Source organism: Ictidomys tridecemlineatus, chromosome 5 (assembly GCF_052094955.1).
Source record: "Ictidomys tridecemlineatus isolate mIctTri1 chromosome 5, mIctTri1.hap1, whole genome shotgun sequence".
Taxonomy (NCBI): Eukaryota; Metazoa; Chordata; class Mammalia; order Rodentia; family Sciuridae; genus Ictidomys; species Ictidomys tridecemlineatus.
Genome location: NC_135481.1, coordinates 195,288,324 through 195,296,192, shown reverse-complemented (window position 1 = coordinate 195,296,192; position 7,869 = coordinate 195,288,324). Strand labels below are relative to the sequence as shown.

The following is a 7,869-nucleotide window of genomic DNA, read 5'->3' as shown; positions in this document are numbered from 1 at the left end:
CACCACATAAAAATAAATAAATAATTAAAACAAAGGTATTGTGTCCATGTTCAACCAAAAATATTAAAAAAAATGAATTTTTAAAAACAGTTCTACAAAAGTCTATGCTTTAGGCCTGGGGTTGTGACTCAGTGGTGCAGCACTTGCCTAGAATGTGTGAGGCACTGGGTTTGATCCTCAGGACCACCTATAAATAAATAAAGGTATTGTGTCCATCTACAACTAAATATTTACATATGCATACACACACATATATATTAAAAAAATCTATGTTTACAGAGTGTTTCAATCATTTATTGCTGCATTACAAACCACTGTAGACTTTCATGACTGAAAGAACAACCACTTCTCTTTTAATCTCCCGTGACTCTGCAGGTTGACAGGGCTCAGTGGGGTGGTTCTTCTGTTGCAGGTCCACAGGGATCTGCAGATCAGCTTATAGCTGGCCTGGAAGGACTGAAATATGCAAGATGGCTCACTCATGGGGCTGGCACTTGCTACTGGCTCTTGCCTGGGATCTCAGCGTGGACTGTAACCTGGAGTCCCCAGTTTTCCTTGGTGTGGGCTCCCCGTGTGGCTTGGGCTTCCCATAGCAGGGAAGCTGGATTCCAGGAGGAAGGACGTGAAAGCTGCCAATAATCTTAAGGCCCAAGCTTGAAAGTCCTCCCCATATTACTTCCGCCATTTCCGTTGGGCAATAGTCACAGAGCCGGCCCCAGTGCAAGGAACGCTACATGCGATCAACCTCTTCATGGAGGAGGGGGGTGGCCTGTGCAGACAGGGAGGAAAGAATGAAGGCAGGTGTCTTTTCTTCACAGACTTCTACCCGTGCCTGTGACTCAGCTGGCTTGGATTTGGGTCTAGAGTAGCATCACTCTGCTGGCACTCAGGAAAGGATCCCCCTAGAAGCTCCACCAAAATCCACACAGGAGTTGCTTCTTCCTGGAATCTTCTCTGACTCTACTTGAGCACATAGTTTTTACTGTTAATATCAGTTATACTTTCTATGAAAATATATGTATCTGCTTAACTATGTGTATTTTCTGCACACATATATAGTGCATTTGAACTGTAAATTGATCTTTTCTTCTTGGGGGTGGGTGGGTACTGAGGATTGAACTCACAGGTGCTTTAGCACTGAGCCACACCTGCAACCCTTTTTATTGCATTTTGAGACAGGGTCTCACTAATTTGCCCAGGCTGACCTTGAACTTGCCATCCTCCTGTCCTAACCTCCAAGTCACTGGGGTTACAGGCAAGCACCACCACACCAGGCTCTGTGTAGAGCTGTGTAAGTTCTACCTGAGGAGGCACTGCATCAGATACCTGGATAAAAAACAGGGAACAAGTCAGGAGGAAAGAAAATTCTAGACAAAGGGAACAGCACGCACAAAGCTCCTGAGGCAGGAGTATGCTAGACACATGCAGAAGTCGGTGTCTGGCCTAGCCTGGGTGGAAATGGGTAGAGATATATTGTTTGAGATCAAGAAAGCTCAGTGAGGGTCTGGGTTTTATTCCAAAATTTATGGGATGCCATTGGAAGGTGTTCAAGTTGGAGGTGATGTGTCTTAATATATAATTTTACAAAGATCCCTCTGTTACTTAGTGAGAAATGGCTGCAGAGGGCCGATGAGAAAAGCAGGAAGCGTAGAGTGGCTGGGAGGCAGTTGCAGTTGCCCAGGTGAAAGGCCATGGGGGCCTGAAGTCTAGTTTCCATCTCTGCATTCTCTGTACCTAATATGGTATTTACTTATTACTCGCATTTGGTAGGGGAGTGAATTCATCCTTGCAGTACATACATACATGCATATTGCACTCCACCACTGAGCTACAACCCCAACGCTCAAGGAAAAAAAAGAACTTTTATTTGTAGATGGGGTCTTCATAAGTTGCTGAGGCTGATCTTGAACCTGCCATCCTCCTGCCTCAGTCTCTCAAGTAGCTGGGATGATAGGCTACTGCCACCAACACGCAGCCATGCAGCAAATAGCGCCTGTACACCTGCTATTGGTAAGCTCTGCAGGGGGTGTTGAAGGGACATCAGGGAAGGAGAGGAGACTTTCCCTTCATGGAGCTTTGATTCTTGTGAGGAGAGAAGATATTAAATAACAGGTAAGTACAGATATATGGTGTTCCTAATGATGAAAGGTACCTTGGAGAGGAACAAATCAGGGAAGAAGGCAGGGAAAGCTGGGGTCCAAGTGGGCAAGAACATAAAAATACAGCAATTATGGAAAAGCCTCTCACATGTGGACAGTGTTCAAGGGGAGAAGAGGGAGTGGGTCATTTAGGTTTTAGGCAGGAAAAACAGCAAGTAAGGTCCCTGAGGCTGGAGTGGGTTAAGCATATTGGAGACCCTGGAGGGCTCCCGTTTCCCTGGGTACAGCAGTGAGTGGAAGACAAGTGGCCAAAGAGCTCAGGGGAGGAAAGGGAGTTGAGGGACAGGTTACGTGGGACTTCCGGGGTTACTGCAAGATTATGGAGTAGGAACACACAGTTGTTTTTTACAGGGGTCCTTCTTGATGCTGTATGGAGGACGGACTCCAGGAGGGTTAGGATGGAAAAAGGAGATGGGTGAAGAGGCTGCTGCAATAGTCCGGGGGGTGTGGGTGTGATGGTGGTGACAGTGGAGCTACCAGATTATTTTATTCAGGCTTAAGACATTTCATTCTAATTCAGTCAGGCTGTGACTGAGGCTCAGGGGTAGAGTGCTAGCCTAGCATGTGCGAGGCCCTGGGTTCGATCTCTAGCACCACATAAAAATAAATAAACAAAATAAAGGTATTGTGTCCACCTACAACTAAAAATATTAAAAAACAAAACAAAACAAACAACAACAAAAAACAACGCTCTCAACAACAAAACGTTCCTCCCCAAAATCTCTTTACATAGAAAGATTATTCTGGGTCGAACAGAATCTCATATTGCATTTGTTTTTCACCTGTTCTATGCTTTGATGTTTTTAAATGTCTAGGCTAGTTGTGTCAAACAATGTTCCATATTCCAGATTGTATGATTATTTTGTATGATTTTAAAATAATATTTAGTTTTTAGTTGGACACCTTTATTTATTTTGATGTGGTGCTGAGGATTGAACCCGGGCCTCGCAGCAGCGCTAGACGAGCGCTCTGCCACTGAGCCCCGGCCCCACGATTATTTTTTACAGTTGGATCAAGGTTTTTTTTTTTTTGTTTTTAACCACGCTTCAGAGGTAGGGTCATGCTTTCTGGGCCTTCCCTGTTGCATGGAAGCAGGAGACACACACACTGACCGGCTGCGGGTGACGCCAGGTTCCCTCTGTCCCCTGGTGGAGGTGGCGTCGGCCTCTCCACGGCAAAGCCAGCTGTCCCTGTTGTGAATCAGAAACCCTGGGAGGGCTACCCCCCAGGAACCGAGTATGCTGTGAATATCCTGTGGCCCAACAACCTCCTCCCGGTGGCCTGGCGTCGCACGGGCACCTCGGGGTCCTGACCTGGGGCCTCGGTGGGCTCATCTGCCAAATGAGGGTCTCCAGGGATGCTGATCCTGAGGACCCTCCATAAGTGTAAGGCGCCAGCGGATGAAGGCATGATACACACCCAGGGCTGGGCGAGGGTTGCACCCCAGCTCTCCCGAGCTCTCGCCGGCTCCGGGAAGGCCGGGGGCGAAGGCCGCCGCGGGGTACCGCGCGGCCACGCCCTCCCTCCGCCGCGGACGCCCTCGCGGGGCGCGCAAGGCCCCCTGGGACCGGTAGTGCTGGGCGTGGCCGCGGGACTACATATCCCAGCGGCCCCCGCGCCGCGGCTCCAGCGGCTGCCGCCTCAGCCCCTCACAGCGACGGCGGCGGCCGCGGCGGAGTCGGTGGCGGTGGCTGCGGGCTGAGCGGCTAGTTTCCGACTTAAAGCTGAGCTGCCAGGAAAATGGCGGCGGGAGGTGAGTGGAGATAAAGGAGGCGGCGGCCGGCGAGGGGTGGGTGCGAGGCAGGGGCCGAGGGCGCGGCGCCCGGGTTGTCGCGAGCCGCGGCTCGGGCTGGGGCTCCGGCGAGGCGCGGAGGGGCGCGCCGGGCACCTCGGGGCCACGCCGCTCCCTCAGCCTCCGCAGCCGGCGCTGGCGGACGGGAGCCCGGGCGGGGCGGGCGCGGGTCCCCGCGTCGAGGGTCGCCGCGGAGTTGGGGGTCCCAAAGTTTTGTCCTCCCGCCGCCCTCGCGGCGCTGGGCTGCGCCCGGGGCTCCGCGCCCCTCCTCCGCCCGCCGCGGCCGCCGGGCTCGGGGCGCCGCGCAGACCCCCGCCCGCCCTCCCGCCGCGCTCCGAGTCGGCGGGTCCCGCGGCGCGCTGCCTCCCGCACTCGGCGGCGGACGGGACCGGAGCGCGGAATTTCTGCGGAATTTCCATTTTGGGCTCGGGCAGGTTCTGGGCAGTTTCCTCAGTCAGGAGGCGTTTTACTGCCCTGCCGCTGGCCGGCGGCTGGGCAGCGGGCAGTTGGCGGGGTCAGCCTGGCGATTACTGGCCACCCCCATTACCTTTTGCCCTCCTCGCGGCCAGGCTTCCTTGTTTCGTGGGTTCAATTTGTGACTCGCACTTGCCTTAAAAAGGGGCCGTGGGGCGTTGGGAGGCTTAGTTGCTTCCCAGGCATTTGGAGGGCATCTGGGGGGGGGGGAAGTGGACCCGAAGAAAGGTTAGGAGAGGGACTGAGCATCTCGAAATCGCACTTGGCAGGAGGAGTTCAGGACTCGCAGATGGAATGACACGCAGCGGGTGAAACTGGCTCCAAGTCGAAACTGCCCCCCACCCCGGGCAAGACTTCCTTTTTGCAGTTTTTGAGCCGAGCCTCAAAGCCAACCTGTTTTTGTTATTAAGCCTGTGCCCGTAAAGAAACAGGAAGGCGCGGAACAGCTGTCTTGCTGCAGTGGTTTTCCGCGGAGTTGAATGAGATGAGTGAGGGTAGTAGTGTGGAGTGCGATTGCTGCATCTCCTTGATTTAAATGCCTGCCCTCAGCTCCAACTAACTGATGTGGCTGCAAGAAAGCGTTTTGTTGCGGCAGGTTGTTTAAAAGATGATTGGGGGAAAAATAGATCTTGAGCGAATGCTGCCTGAATTAAAATGTTAATGGAAACCTGTAAGTTCTTGAACTGTTCTTTAAAAAAAATTTCAAATTACTGTTAGTTTATTTGGACATATATAATACAAGCGAATAAGTACAAAAACATTGAGAAATCAATCTCTTTCCCTTCAAACCCTATAATTCCCCTTCGGAGGCAGTGACTGTTAATCATTTTCTAGAGTTATCTTTGGTTTTCAGGCTAAGTATTTGAAAATTTTTATTTGAACACAGCATGTTGGATACCCAAACCCGGGAAATAAAATGAACAGAAGGAAAGGGAAATGTGGTGGGAACGCTGTTTTCTTTAAAAATGTTGGTAGCTATTAGAAAGGTTCTTCTGAACTTACTGTGTTTCTTTATTTACTCATATCTTAAAGAAATAACAGTCTTTGAGTGTTTAGGATGAAGAACCCAACTAGGGTCATTGTTTGTATGTAAGATAAAGCCTCTGTAAAATGTAAAATGATATCGAACACTATAGCTCCTGTCACTGGAGGTTACTTCAGGTTCTGCATTTAAAAGAGTAGTAATCTAAATTGCCTGTGATCCTAAATTGTGGGGGATTTTCTATACTGGTAGAAATGACTTAGTTGTCCAATGAGCATCAAAGAACCAAAAAGAGGCATATGCCAGCTTTTGGCATATAGAAATAGATTTTGGAGTTGGGGATTGTGGACTAAGTGGGGGGCTGTAATTGTTTCTAGAGCAGTTATATGAACTGCTTCTACCAGAATATCCCTTTATTATGGAGGCTTTGAAAATACAAAGTTCAGCTTAATCAACAAAGATTCCATTTTTAATACATTTTAGAATATTGTTTTAAGAATTTATTAATACAGTTTGTTGATATTAGAAATCACAGTTCAATGATATTAGAGCTAGGTTATTAGGAATTAACATTACATAACTTATGCGTGTATCTATATTTTTTTTGGGTGCTGCGGATTGAACCCAGGGACCAATACATGCTAAGCAGGTGCTGTATTGTTGAACTACACCCCCAATCAATTTCACTATATTTTGAAAGCAATTATATTGTGTATTTCGACTAGTATAAAAATTAATTCTGGGCTTGGGATGTGGCTCCAGCGGTAGCATGCTCACCTGGCATGCGTGCGACGCTGGGTTCGATCCTCAGCACCACGTACAAATAAAAAGATGTTGTGTCCGCCGAAAAACTAAAAAGTAAATATTAAAAAATTCTCTCTCTCTTTAAAAAAAGAGATAAGTTATTTAAAAAAATTATTTCTGTGAAGCAACCCCATCCCAAGCAAATAAGAATTCATTCAGTAAAGAGTGAGTGTACTGTTGAACCCTAGATCTTTTTTCCCCTCAGGAGTTGTATAAATTAAAGTTCTAGAAATGGTTGCTAATTAATGCCTTCTTTCTTCTTGCTTTTTTTTTTTTGGGGGGGGGGTGGTACTGGGGATTGACCCAGAGGCGCTTTACCACCGAGCCACATCCCTAGCCCTTTATTTATTTTCATTTTTTTGATTTTTATATTTTGAGACAAGTTCTCTCAGTTGCTTAGTGCCTCCCTAAGTTGTTGCTGTTGGCCTTGAACCTGTGATCCTCCTGCCTCAGCCTCCTAAGTGGTTGGGATTATAGGCATGTGCCACTGTGCCTGGCTGTTTTTTATTTTGAGAAGTTGCTTAAGGCCTTACCGAGTTGCTGAGGCTGGCTTGGAATTTATGATCCTGCTTCAATTGCCCAAGTTGCTGGGATTGTAGGTGTGAACCACTATACCTAGCACCACTAATGCCTTCTTGACAACTCTTTTGAAATAAGATTTTTTTTTTTTTTTTTTTTTTGCTATGTTAGGGATATTACACTAAAGAAAAAAATAGTTTATTTCAGGTACTGGGCATTGAACTTAGTGGCACTGTACTACTGAACTACATCCTGGGCCTTTTTATTTTGAGACATGATCTCCCTAAATTGCTGAAGCTGGCCTCAAATTGTGGTTCTCCTGTTTCAGCCTCCTGAGTTGCCAGGATTTTAGATGTATGCCACTGTGCCCTGCTGTAATTTTTGAAAAAGAATAATTTATTTTTAAAAGAATAATATAGGGGGCTGGGGTTATGGCTCAATGGTAGAGTGCTTGCTTAGTTTGTGTGAAGCACTGGATTTGATGCTCAGCACCACCTATAAATGAATTAAAAAAAAAGGTTTATCAACAACTTAAAGAAATAATCTAGGTCTGGGGTTGTAGTTCAGTGGTAGAGAGCACTTGCCTAGCACATGTGAGGCACTCAGTTCCATCCTTAACACCACTTTTTTTTTTTTTTAAAGGTATTGTGTCCATCTACAACTAAAATGTATGATATGTTCAAAATATCTTTTAATTTGGACAGTAGGGTAAGATGGAAAACAAAACAAAACCCAGCAACCTACTATTGTCCTATTCCTAATTGGTTGTTAAGAAAAAAAGCCCCAAAGTCATTTATGTTATTTCTTTTTTAGTACTCCAGTACTCAGATCCCAGGGTCTCTCACATTATGATGCTTCAGAGCATTGAGCAATACTCTCAGCCACCCCTATCCTTCAAATTTTATTTTTTAAAAAAGGGGATTCTCTCTTTTTTTTTTTTAATATTTATTTTTTAGTTTTCGGTGGACACAACATCTTTGTTTGTATGTGGTGCTGAGGATTGAACCCCGGGCCGCACGCATGCCAGGTGAGCGTACTACTGCTTGAGCCACATCCCCAGCCCTAAAAGGGGGAGTCTCATATTCACTATTCTCATGCCTCAGCCTTGGGGTAGCTGACATTACAGGCAGGCATTAGGA

General features: G+C 47.2%; 1 protein-coding gene and 1 long non-coding RNA gene across 10 annotated transcripts in view; one reads left to right on the top strand and one right to left on the bottom strand.

Annotated features, from left to right (window-relative positions):
* Positions 1–272: 272 nt before the first annotated feature.
* LOC144378194 (uncharacterized) lies at positions 273–3,714 on the bottom strand. Of its 2 annotated transcripts, XR_013439861.1 has the most exons (4): positions 3,473–3,714; positions 3,272–3,377; positions 1,206–1,326; positions 273–769 (listed from the first exon to the last, which is right to left on the bottom strand). It is a non-coding gene; the product is annotated as an uncharacterized LOC144378194 (long non-coding RNA). The 2 variants fall into 2 exon arrangements; XR_013439860.1 differs by having other exon boundaries at positions 3,272–3,712.
* Positions 3,715–3,754: 40 nt separating this feature from the next.
* Ncoa3 (nuclear receptor coactivator 3) overlaps positions 3,755–7,869 on the top strand; it is a 124,561-nt gene continuing 120,446 nt past the window's right edge. For all 8 annotated transcript variants that reach the window (XR_013439859.1, XM_078051977.1, XM_078051982.1 and 5 more), the window contains exon 1: positions 3,755–3,912. The gene's annotated coding sequence lies outside the window, so the exon portion shown is untranslated. The remainder of the gene's footprint in view (positions 3,913–7,869) is intronic.